Source organism: Canis aureus, chromosome 12, assembly GCF_053574225.1.
Source record: "Canis aureus isolate CA01 chromosome 12, VMU_Caureus_v.1.0, whole genome shotgun sequence".
NCBI classification, from domain to species: domain Eukaryota; kingdom Metazoa; phylum Chordata; class Mammalia; order Carnivora; family Canidae; genus Canis; species Canis aureus.
Window position 1 is genome coordinate 132,665 of NC_135622.1, and position 12,464 is coordinate 145,128.

General features: G+C 44.0%; 1 long non-coding RNA gene across 1 annotated transcript; it reads right to left on the reverse strand.

The window, feature by feature from the left end:
- Positions 1 to 91: 91 nt before the first annotated feature.
- On the reverse strand, positions 92 to 11,563 carry LOC144324572 (uncharacterized). The gene is made up of 4 exons (XR_013390015.1): positions 10,897 to 11,563; positions 10,636 to 10,788; positions 9,715 to 9,866; positions 92 to 255 (listed from the first exon to the last, which is right to left on the reverse strand). It is a non-coding gene; the product is annotated as an uncharacterized LOC144324572 (long non-coding RNA).
- Positions 11,564 to 12,464: the final 901 nt, after the last annotated feature.

A 12,464-nucleotide genomic window follows, 5' to 3' on the forward strand; every position in this document is an offset into this window, starting at 1 on the left:
AAGAAAAAAGAAAAATATAGAAGAAAAAGTGAACAAAGAAGAAAGAAACAAAAATTTATTTTGTCATAATTTATTACAGTATCCACAGGAAATTAATACATTGTCCAGTAAAATAAATGGCAATATATACAGTTATAGTAAAAAAAAAACAGTAATAAAAATCAAGCCTTGGGAACATAAAGAAGAGCCTTCATTTCCTAATAGATGGCACTCAGATCCTTCAAAGATCCTTCTGGTAAAAGAATTCTAAAAGTTCTGAAAAATTTTTAAAAAGAAAATGAAAGGATGAGTGGTTGAACTGGTGGAAAAGTAAGTAAAATCTACAATGTCTACAAAGGCAAAAATAGTGAACAAATTCTGAAACAGATCATCATAGGTAAGTGGAAGTGTCGGCCCATGTTTTGGATTTTTCTGGACGTTATACAATTAAGTAACAAAGCAGTTCAGTGTTCATACACAGTGGATAATTTGTGTTGCTTGTAGATATATTGAGCCTAAACCAGGATAAACCATCTCTCTCAAAACTTGAATAAGAAATATAAATCTTCACAAAAGAAAGATAAATGTGGACACTTGCCTTCTTGATTGAAAATGAGTGCAAGAAAAACAAAACAAAACAAAACAAAACAAACAAAAGCTTTCTCTGGGATTTTTTTTTTATTTATGATAGTCACAGAGAGAGAGAGAGAGGCAGAGACACAGGCAGAGGGAGAAGCAGGCTCCATGCACCGGGAGCCCGATGTGGGATTCGATCCCGGGTCTCCAGGATCGCGCCCTGGGCCAAAGGCAGGCGCCAAACCGCTGCGCCACCCAGGGATCCCTCTGGGATTTTTTTTATTTAAAAAAAGATGTCAGAAAACCAGAGAGGCTGAATTGCATGATTTCTTACAAACAGAGGGACTCAAAGCCTAGAATTTTAAAAATCAGTGGCTCATTGGTGGACCTGGAAGGCAATAGAAAGCTGAACCCCTGTCCTTAAAAAAAGCACAACAATCAGCCCTGCAGAGAAGCAGCGGTTTGAAAAACACCTGGGGTGGGTTGGAGCTAGGATGGCAGAGAAGGAGGGGGACCTGGGCTTTCCTCATCCCTGGAACACAGCTGTATTGATCACTTGAAATACCCAGGAAATGGATCTGAGTATTGGAAGAAGGATTTCCATAGTTGTTGGGAGACAATGTGGCAGGTGGAGGTCTGTGGAAGTGAATTAAGGGAGAGAGCTACCCTGCTGCACAGGGGAGGGAACTCTTTGTATAGGGAAAGTTAAGAGAAAGAGAGGTTGAGAGAGGAGATGTAGGTTCACAAAAAAAAAAAAAGAAAGAAAACCTATTGGACCACAGACTGGGGAGTTGGGGGAGCTGAGTGGCACAGGTTTTTTACAGTGATCATAGCTCAAACTCTGAGCTTTGGGAAGTGTGATACTTTCTCCAGAATGGAGCTGTAGTGAGTGCTCCTGGTGAGAAGGAAGACTTTGGATGGGGAGCAGGCACAAAGTGGTGTAGGGTTCTCATGGGTCACACTGGGAGAGATTGTTCCCCTTTCTGGATTACATAGGGAAGAGGATATATACTGTCTCCAAGGACAAAAGACACTGTAGGCATCAACAAATGGGCTTTAATCTGCAAGGGACAGAGGCCTGTGCAGAGAGGGGATAGCCTGGTTACTACTATTTGAGGTGCCACAGCATAGAACGTGCCCACTTCAAGGGCAGAAGACTGGTTTTCTGTGACAAAGAACATAGTCAGAGTGTATGGAGCCTCTAATGCAGAGGAGGAAGCACATCCAAGTGGTGGTGGCTCCTTTATGAATTGGAGCTTTGAATCCCAGCCTCATCAGAGATAAATGCAAGATACCTGGCACTGGCTCCCTGATGGCCTTGGCTTCATTGAGGACTTCCTGAACAGAGGGGGGTGTCACCATTTTACCCAGGCTGAAAACACTGTTGGACATCAGAGGGCAACACAGTGCCCCCCAATAGGGGTGGAAGCCATTTACATCACATCCTGCACCCTGGTGCTAGGCAACTGTTTTTCTTTACTGGGACAGGTGACTCAGAGCCAACTCAGCTATCCTTTCTCCCAGAAGAGCACACAGACAGGACTCTACCTGAAACAAGTTTACTGAGAATACAGTGCCCCATATTCTCCCCTTCAGTTCTGAAAGAAATAGGACCTGGTGGCATTTTTTTTTCATTTGTCTTACTCTTTTTAGTCTTTTTCCTTTGGAATAGGGCTTACGGTTTTCTCTTTGTTTGTTTTTACATTTCCTTTTCTCTCTTCTCTTTTATTATTTTTATTTTTTGACTCAGGAATCTTTTTTTCTTTTTCTTTGAAATCAGACTATACTTTTTTTTATTGTTTTTGTGTTGTGTTGGTTCCCTTTCCCTTTCTTTTTGGAGTAGGCTTCTCCCACCCACTCCCTTTTTTCTTCTTCTTTCTTTCCTTTTATTTCAGGCATTTTTTAATGAACAAATCAAACCACACCTCAATAAAGTCCCCAAAACTCCACATTGCCAGGAAAGAGGAACTCTACAGAGGATGGACGTGTGGGAAAGAGCTGTCAAAACACAACAGCAGGGAACCCTGGGTGGCGCAGCGGTTTGGCGCCTGCCTTTGGCCCAGGGCGCGATCCTGGAGACCCGGGATCGAATCCCACGTCGGGCTCCTGGTGCATGGAGCCTGCTTCTCCCTCTGCCTGTGTCTCTGCCTCTCTCTCTCTCTCTCTGTGTGTGTGACTATCATAAATAAATAAAAATTAAAAAAAAAAACACAACAGCAGAATTCACACAGCATACACCAAAAACACTTCCTTAAGTGCCAGGCTCTGGACACTGTATGACTTTTTTAAATTTAGTACTATTCCGAGGTGCAAGAAACAGAACAACCCTTAATAACATATAAAAGATAAAAACTTAGCCAAGTTGACACGATGGAGGAATTTGCCCCAAAAGAAAGGTCAGGAAGACATTATAGAGGCGGGAAAGATGGCAGAAGAGTAGGGTCCCCAAGTCACCTGTCCCCACCAAATTACCTAGATAGCCTTCAAATCATCCTGAAAACCTATGAATTCGGCCTGAGATTTAAAGAGAGAACAGCTGGAATGCTACAGTGAAAAGAGTTCACGCTTCTATCAAGGTAGGAAGATGGGAAAAAAGAAATAAAGAAACAAAAGGCATCCAAGGGGGAGGGGCCCTGCGAGGAGCCAGGCTAAGGCCGCAGCGAGTGCACCCAGGACAGGAAAGCCCTGTCCCGGAGAAGCAGGAGCTTCAAACAATCCTCCTGGATGGAAAGGTGCGCTCGCAGGGAGTTGGAGCAGGATCCCAGGAGGGGCGGGGATGCCCTCAGGCTCCCTGGGACACTAACAGAGGACCTGTGTCCCAGGGAGAGCACGCCAAACCCCGCAGCCGAGCTCCCGAAAGGGCTGTAGTGCGTGCACGGCTGGACCCGGGAGCAGCTCGGGGGCAGCTCGGGCAGAGGCTCTGGGCAGAGGGAGCTGTGCAGCCAGGACCGCGATTCCAACAGCACAGGCCCGGAAGCACAGGGGGCTGGGGACACAACCCAAGATCCGGCACACCCCACGGGATAGGCAGAGACCGGGAGGGTACAGGACAGCAAGGACGCTTCTGTCCCAAGCTGAGCAGATCAGCGGCCCCGCCCCCGGAGCATCTAGGCCTCAGTGGACTGAGAGCTCCATATTTCCTTTAGGGGGTGACTCTGGGGCTGGAAAGCTGGTCGCTGCTACTGTTGTTTTACCTCCTGAGGCTTCACAGGATAAACAACCCCGACTGAGCTTCACGGTGGCCTCACGGGATAAACAGGTAAACAACTTTCACTGAGCCCTGCACAAGGCAGGAGGCTGAGCAGCTCCCCCAAGTGCTAACACCTAAGAATCGGCACAGCAGGCCCCTCCCCCAGAAAACCAGCTAGAAGGTCAGAGGAAAAGCAAGTTATTGACCAAGAGGCACTAGAAAGTTCTGGGGGAAGTCAAGGGATTTACAGTATATAAAATCAGAGGACACTCCCCCTTGTTTTTTGTTATCTGTTTGCTTCCCCCTTTCTTCTTTCCTTCTCTTTTCTTTTTTTCTTTTTCTTTTCTTCTTTCTCTTCTCTCTTTTTCTGCTTTTCCCAATACAACTTGTTTTTGGCCACTCTGCACTGAGCAAAATGACGAGAAGGAAAACCTCACCTCAAAAAAAGAACCAGAAACAGTCATCACTCACAGAGTTACAAAATTTGGATTAAAATTCAATGTCAAAAAGCCAATTCAGAAGCACTATTTTAAAGCTACTCGTGGCTCTAGAAGAAAGCATAAAGGACTTAAAAAACTTCATGACTGCAGAATTTAGATCTAATCAGACAGACTTTAAAAATCAATACATGAGATGCATTCCAAACTAGAAGTCCTAACGATGAGGGTTAACGAAGTGGAAGAATGAGTGAGTGACATAGAAGACAAGTTGATGACAAAGAGGGAAACGGAGGAAAAAAGAGACAAACAACTAAAAAATCACGAGGATAGATTAAGGGAAATAAATGACAGCCTGAGGAAGAAAAATGTACATTTAAATGGGGTTCCTGAGGGCGCTGAAAGAGACAGAAGTCCAGAATATGTATTTGAACAAATCATAGCTGAAAACTTTCCTAACATGGGAAGGGAAACAGGCATTCACATCCAGGAAATAGATTCACACACACACACACCCCAAAATCAATAAAAACCGGTTAAATCTTCTGCATTTAATAGTGAAACTTGCAAATTCCAAAGATAAAGAGAAGATCCTTAAAGCAGCAAGAGACATCTCTAAATTTTATGGGGAGAAATATTAGATTAACAGCTGACCTCTCCAGAGAGATCTGGCAGGCCAGAAGGGGATGGCAGGATATATTCAGAGTCCTAAATGAGAAGAACATGCAGCAAAGAATAGTTTATCCAGCAAGGCTTTCATTCAGAATAGAAGGAGAGATAAAGAGCTTCCAAGATAGGCAGGAACTGAAAGAATATGTGACCTCCAAACGATCTCTGCAAGAAATTTTAAGGGGGACTCTTTAAATTCCTCTTTAAGAGGAAGTCCAATGGAACAATCCACATAAACAGGGACTGAATAGGTATCATGATGATAGTAAACTCATATCTTTCGATCGTAACTCTGAACGTGAACGGGCTGAATGACCCCATCAAAAGGCGCAGGGTGTCAGACTGGATAAAAAAGCAGGACCCATGTATTTGCTGTCTACAAGAGACTCATTTTAGACAGAAGGACACCTACAGCCTGAAAAAAAAATGGTTGGAGAACCATTTACCATTCAAATGGTTCTCAAAAGAAAGCAGGGGTAGCCATCCTTATATCAGATAAACTAAAATTTACCCTGAAGACTGTAGTGAGAGATGAAGAGGGACACTATATCATATTTAAAGGATCTATCCAACAAGAGGACTTAACATTCATCAATATATATGCCCCGAATGTGGGAGCTCCCAAATATATCAATTAATAACCAAAATTAAGACATACTTAGATAATAATATAGTTATACTTGGTGACTTCAATCTAGCGCTTTCTACACTTGATAGGTCTTCTAAACCAACATCTCCAAAGAAATGAGAGCTTTAAATGATACACTGGACCAGATGGATTTCACAGATATCTACAGAACTTTACATCCGAACTCAACCGAATACACATTCTTCTCAAGTGCATATGGAACTTTCTCCAGAATAGAAGACATACAGGGTCACAAATTGGGTCTGAACTGATAACAAAAGATTGGGATTGTCCCCTGCATATTCTCAGACCACAATGCCTTGAAATTAGAAGTAAATCACAACAAGAAGCTTGGAAGGACTTCAAACACGTGGAGGTTAAGGACCATCGTGCTAAAAGATGAAAGGGTCAACCAGGAAATCAAGGAAGAATTAAAAAGTTTCATGAAAACTAATGAGAATGAAGATACAACCGTTCAAAATCATTGGGATGCAGCAAAAGCAGTCCCGAGGGAGGAAATGCATTGCAATACAAACATCCATCCAAAAATTGGAAAGAACTCAAATACAAAAGCTAACCTTAGACCTAAAGGAGCTAGAGAAAAAAAACAGCAAATAGATCCTACGCCCAGAAGAAAAAGAAAGTTAATAAAGATTCGAGCAGAACTCAATGAAATCGAGACCAGAAGAACTGTGGAACAGATCAACAAAACCAGGAGTTGGTTCTTTGAAAGAATCAATAAGACAGATAAACCATTAGCCAGCCTTATTAAAAAGAAGAGAGAGAAGACTCAAATTAATAAAATCATGAATGAGAAAGGAGAGATCACTACCAACACCAAGGAAATACAAACGATTTTTTTTAATTTTTATTTATTTTTGACAGTCACACAGAGAGAGAGAGAGGCAGAGACACAGGCAGAGGGAGAAGCAGGCTCCATGCACTGGGAGCCCGACGTGGGATTCGATCCCGGGTCTCCAGGATCGCGCCTTGGGCCAAAGGCAGGCGCTAAACCGGTGCGCCACCCAGGGATCCCCAATACAAACGATTTTAAAAACATATTATGAACAGCTATACGCCAATAAATTAGGCAATCTAGAAGAAATGTACGCATTCCTAGAAAGCCACAAATTTCCAAAACTGGAACAGGAAGAAATAGAAAACTTGAACAGGACAATATCCAGGGAGGATATTGAAGCAGTCATCAAACACCTCCCAAGACTCAAAAGTCCAGGGCCAGATGGCTTCCCAGGGGAATTCTATCAAACGTTTAAAGAAGAAACCATACCTATTCTACTAAAGCTGTTTGGAAAGATAGAAAGATATGGAGTACTTCCAAATTCATTCTATGAGGCCAGCATCACCTTAATTCCAAAACCAGACAAGGACCTCACCAAAAAGGAGAATTACAGACCAATATCCCTGATGAACATGGATGCAAAAATTCTCAACAAGATACTAGCCAATCGGATCCAACAATACCTTAAGAAGATTATTCACCATGACCAAGTAGGATTTATCCCCAGGATGCAAGGCTGGTTCAACACTCATAAAGCAATCAATGTGATTGATCATATCAAGAATAGAAAAAAAACAAGAAAATATGATCCTTTCAATCTATGCAGAGAAAGCATTTGACAAAATACAGCATCCGTTTCTGATCAAAACTCTGCAGAGTGTAAGGATAGGCGGAATATTCCTCAACATCTTAAAAGCCATCTATGAAAAGTCCACAGCCAATATTCTCAATGGGGAAGCACTGGGAGCCTTTCCCCTAAGATCAGGAACAAGACAGGGATGTCAAAAAAAAAAAAAAAAAAAGAGAGAGAGAGACAGGGATGTCCACTCTCACCACTGCTATTCAATATAGTACTCGAAGTCCTAGCCTCAGCAATCAGACAACAAAAAGACATAAAAGGCATTCAAATTGGCAAAGAAGTCAAACTCTCCCTCTTCACGGTTGACATGATACTCTACATAGAAAACCCAAAAGACTCAACCCCAAGGTTGCTAGAACTCATACAGCAATTGGGCAGCATGGCAGGATACAAAATCAATGCCGAGAAGTCAGTGGCATTTCTATACACTAACAATGAGACTGAAGAAAGAGAAATTAAGGAGTCAATCCCATTTACAATTGCACCCCAAAACATAACATACCTCGGAATAAACCTAACCAAAAGGTAAAGGATCTATACCCTAAAAACTACAGAAGACTTCTGAAAGAAATTGAAAAAGACACAAAGAGGTGAAAAAAATATTCCAGGCTCCTGGATTGGAAGAAATAATATTGTGAAAACGTCAATGTAGCCCAGAGCAATTTACACATTTAAAGCAATCCTTATAAAATACCATAGACTTTCTTCAGAGAGTTGGAACAAATCATCTTAAGATTTGTGTGGAATCAGAAAAGACCCCAAATAGCCAGGGGAATTTTAAAAAACAAAACCATAGCTGGGGGCATCACAATGCCAGATTTCACGTTGTACCACAAAGCTATGGTCAACAAGACAGTGTGGTACTGGCACAAAAACAGACACATAGATCAATGGAACATAAGAGAGAATCCAGAAGTGGACCCTCAACTTTATGGTCAACTAGTATTCAACAAAGGAGGAAAGACTATCCAGTGGAAAAAAGACAGTCTACTTAATAAATGTTGTTGGGAAAATTGGACTTCCACATGCTGAAGCATGAAACTAGACAACTCACTTGTACCATAAAAAAGTTAAACTCAAAATGGATGAAAGCTCTTAATGTGGGACAAGATTCCATCAAAATCCTAGAGGAGAACACAGGCAAAACACTTTTTGAACTTGGCCCCAGTAATTTCTTGCAAGATTCATCCATGGAGGCAAGAGAAACAAAAGCAAAAAGAACTATTGGGACTTCATAAAAAAAGAAGGTTTTGCACAGCAGAAGAAAGAGTCAACAAAACTAAAAGACAACGGACAGAATGGGAGAAGATATTTGCAGATGATGTATCAGATAAAGGGCTAATTTCCAAGATCTACAAAGAAATTATTAAACTCAGCAGCAAAGAAACAAACAGGGGATCCCTGGGTGGCTCAGCGGTTTAGCGCCTGCCTTTGGCCCAGGCCATGATCCTGGAGTCCCGGGATCAAGTCCCGCATCGGGCTCCCGGCATGGAGCCTGCTTCTCCCTCCGCCTGTGTCTCTGCCTCTCTCTCTCTCTCTCTCTCTCTCTCTCTCTCTCTTTGTCTAAAATAAATAAATAAATAAATAAATAAATCTTTTAAAAAATAAAATTAAATTAAAATAAAAAACCAAAGAAACAAAACAAAACAAAAAAAACCAAAGAAACAAACAATCCAATCATGAAACAGCCCAAAGACATGAACAGAAGTCTCACAGAGGGAGACATAGACATGGCCAACAAGCACATGAGGAAATGCTCCGGATCACTTGCCATCAGGGAAATACAAATCAAAACCACAATGAGATCCCACCTAACACCAGTGAGAATTGGGAAAATTAACAAAGCAGGAAAATACAAATTTTGGAGAGGATGTGGAGAAAGGGGAACCCTCCTGCACTGTTGGTGGGAATGTGAATTGGTGTAGCCACTCTGGAAAACAGTATGAAGGTTCCACAAAGAGTAAAAATAGATCTGCCCTATGACCCAGCAATTGCACTGCTGGGGATTTTCCCAAGATACAGATGCAGGGAAATGCTAGGACACATGCACTCCGATGTTTATAGCAGCAATGTCCACAAAAGCCAAATTATTGAAGGAACTCATGGCCGCCGCATGGGATGAATGGATCCACCCACATTTCGACCACTCGGATGGAAGATAAGATCAAGGAAGGGCACTGGGTGGCTCAGTCAGTGAGGCTCCTGCTTTCTGGTTAGGCCATGATTCCTTGGACCTGGCTTTGAGACCTCCATTGGACTCCCAGCACACTGGGGAGCCTGCTTCGCCCTCTCCCCCTGCACCTCACCCTGCTTATTCTCTTTCCCTCTCTCCAAGAATTTAAAAACTTCCTTAAAAGTGTTTGTAAAGGGATCCCTGGGTGGCGCAGCGGTTTGGCGCCTGCCTTTGGCCCAGGGCGCGATCCTGGAGACCCGGGATCGAATCCCACGTCGGGCTCCCGGTGCATGGAGCCTGCTTCTCCCTCTGCCTGTGTCTCTGCCTCATTCTCTCTCTCTCTCTGTGACTATCACAAATAAATAAAAAATTAAAAAAAAGTGTTTGTAAAATATCAAGTAAACCTCGGATTGGTCTTTGGATCCACAAGGAGAACCTTGATGCCTCCACAGAGCAGGTTGGGAGACTACAAGGGTTGTCGCTGGAGAGCGACTGTCAGCCCAGGATCACATAGATCTCTTGATTTCCATTAGGAGGGCTTCATGTCGGAGTGTTCCTGTGAAGAGACAAATGAGTCAAAGGGAGCCACTTGTGGGTTACGTTACCTAGACCCGAACCCTAACCTTAAACAAACCTTATCCTGATATCGAAACCAAATGCTAACCCGATCTAGGACAAGAACCCTAACCCTAAACCTAACGCTAACCCTAACCCGAATGCTAATCGGAATTCTAACCCCAACCAGAACACGAACACTCACCCAACGCTAACCTTCCAGAACTTGGACCTGAAGCCAAAATTGAAACCTAACTCTACCCATAAACCATAACCCTAATCGCTAAGCTAAACAGTAACTCTTACACTCACCCTAAACACTAACCCTAACCCTAAACATAAACCTAACCCTACACCGTAAAACTAACCCTAACCCCAATCCAAATGCTAGCCCTAACCCTAAGCATAGTTCAATTTGGAACTTAGATGTGACATGCCATTGTGTTGGATGTATCCTGTTGTTCAGATCCCAGTCACAAAACACCTCGGGGTGACACAGGAATATTTATGCCACAGGTCATTATCGCTGGGAGCCATGGTGAAGGCTATGACCCCCAGAGCCCAGAAGGAGGCACCTCAGACTCATTCAAAATAGAACAGGACACATTTGGAGGGTTTGACAACAGAAGATGACCATGTATGCATTTTGGAGCATTCCCACCCCATCATGGTGCCCCCATTGAAATGAGGCCGGAGGTAAAGTGATCATTGTAATATTCTGTTGCTGGAACCGAGACCACTTTCAAGTGGTACTCCACCCCAAAACTCACCTCCACATGTCAATGCACCATCCTTAAAATTGCGCCTCAGATACACAGGGCACCAGCTCACGTGCATTACAAAGATCATCAATAGACCCCTGATAAGTCCCAAGGTAGGAGATTCTGCCTCTTCTATCACCGTGCAGGGTGGGAACCTGGGGACTATGTGAGAGACATGGTGGGTTAGATAGGTCACAGATCTGGGAAAGCAAGCACAGAAAGAAAGGTCTGAATTCAGCTCCGTCTCCAGAAAAGTAAGACCTTCCTTACATTTTCAGAGAGTTGTGGCTATGGCATTTTTGACTCCTGATGTACAGTTAAGGAGATGGCATGGGGTAAGCAGTCATCTGCCAAGAAGGGGGTCTGGATAGGTCTGACTGAAGGGAGGGGCCCAAGGGCTGGAATCTTGAAAAAGTGATGTCACTTCCTTGGAGACAAGAGTGTAGTGGATTTAGAACTCTGGTAACCAGGATGCTGCATTGAAGAATGTCCTTCTTTCCAGCGCACTTAACTAGAGAACAAGATGTTCTGTTGCTGTTGCCCTACTTTCAGTGGCTCTGGGCAAAAGAGAGTCCAGACAGAGAGATGTTCATGTCGCTATGGACGTCAGCTCGGCCCTCTTCACCGAAGCTTCTGGTTATATGCGGGAAACCTCAACAGGTACTACAAGGCACCTGGGGAAGCCACTGGAGAGCAGGTCACACTGTAATCTCAGCTGAGGGGGCTCGAACCTCCTTCAGGCTCATTGTGTGTGTGCCTGTTTGTGTATGTAATAGTGTGTTTGTGTGAGACTGTGTGTGTGTGTGTGTGTGTGTGTGTTTGTGTGGAGATGGGACAGCAGAGAGGAACATGCCCTTCCTGGGCAGAAACCAGCTGCCATGGTTTGGAAGCCTGTCACATCTTTGGTGTTCAGACCCCAGGCCATAGCAGGCAAGATGAGAAGGTGAGTGCTGGGATCCCTGGGTGGCGCAGCGGTTTGGCGCCTGCCTTTGGCCCAGGGCACGATCCTGGAGACCCGGGATCGAATCCCACATTGGGCATCCCGATGCATGGAGCCTGCTTCTCCCTCTGCCTGTGTCTCTGCCTCGCTCTGTGTGTCTCTCATGAATAAATAAATAAAATATTTTAAAAAAAAAGAGAGAAGGTGAGTGCTGAGGGCCAAGCTCAACTACGAGTATGTAAGTCATGAGCGCAAGAGTCTCTTTCATCTGGCTTCTCCTTGGCAGATGTCTCTTCAGGTGCCCCTGTGATGTGAAGCGGAGAACATGATTTAAAAAGGGGATGTCCCATTGGGTGTTGTACAGGGGGTACCCTAATATCTCCTGGCTCTGCACATACGGGGCACTGTATTTGCAGAGCTGCACCCAGAATATCTTGGAGGAGATGTTCTGGGGCTTCAGCATATCAAACTCCCTAGACAATGATCGGGTGCTCAAGGCAAACAAGGAGCAGTGCTGTTCTGAGGTGAGAATGGGAAGAGGGTTCTCCACAGAGAGATGGCCCCCGCACAAACATGGAGAGAAACCTGGGGCCCTCCCTTAGTGTTTCCACATGACTGCCTCATAGGCCAAACCGCAAAGAGATCTGAACCTCCACTCCTAACCTCCAGCGATGTCTGAGGTGATAAGACACTGTTCCCCTAGGTTGGAATGGTGCAGAATAGATTTAATGTTTTTGAGGAGCGGGGGCGGTTTGCTTGTTTCACTCAGAGCAATGAGTGTCTTTGCGTTTCACTACCATTTTCCTTATTTCACCCATGCGCCCCAAATATCCTGTGTAGAACCCAGCACCTCTGTCGTTAAACAAGGTCTGCAGACCACACAAAACATCACACTGAA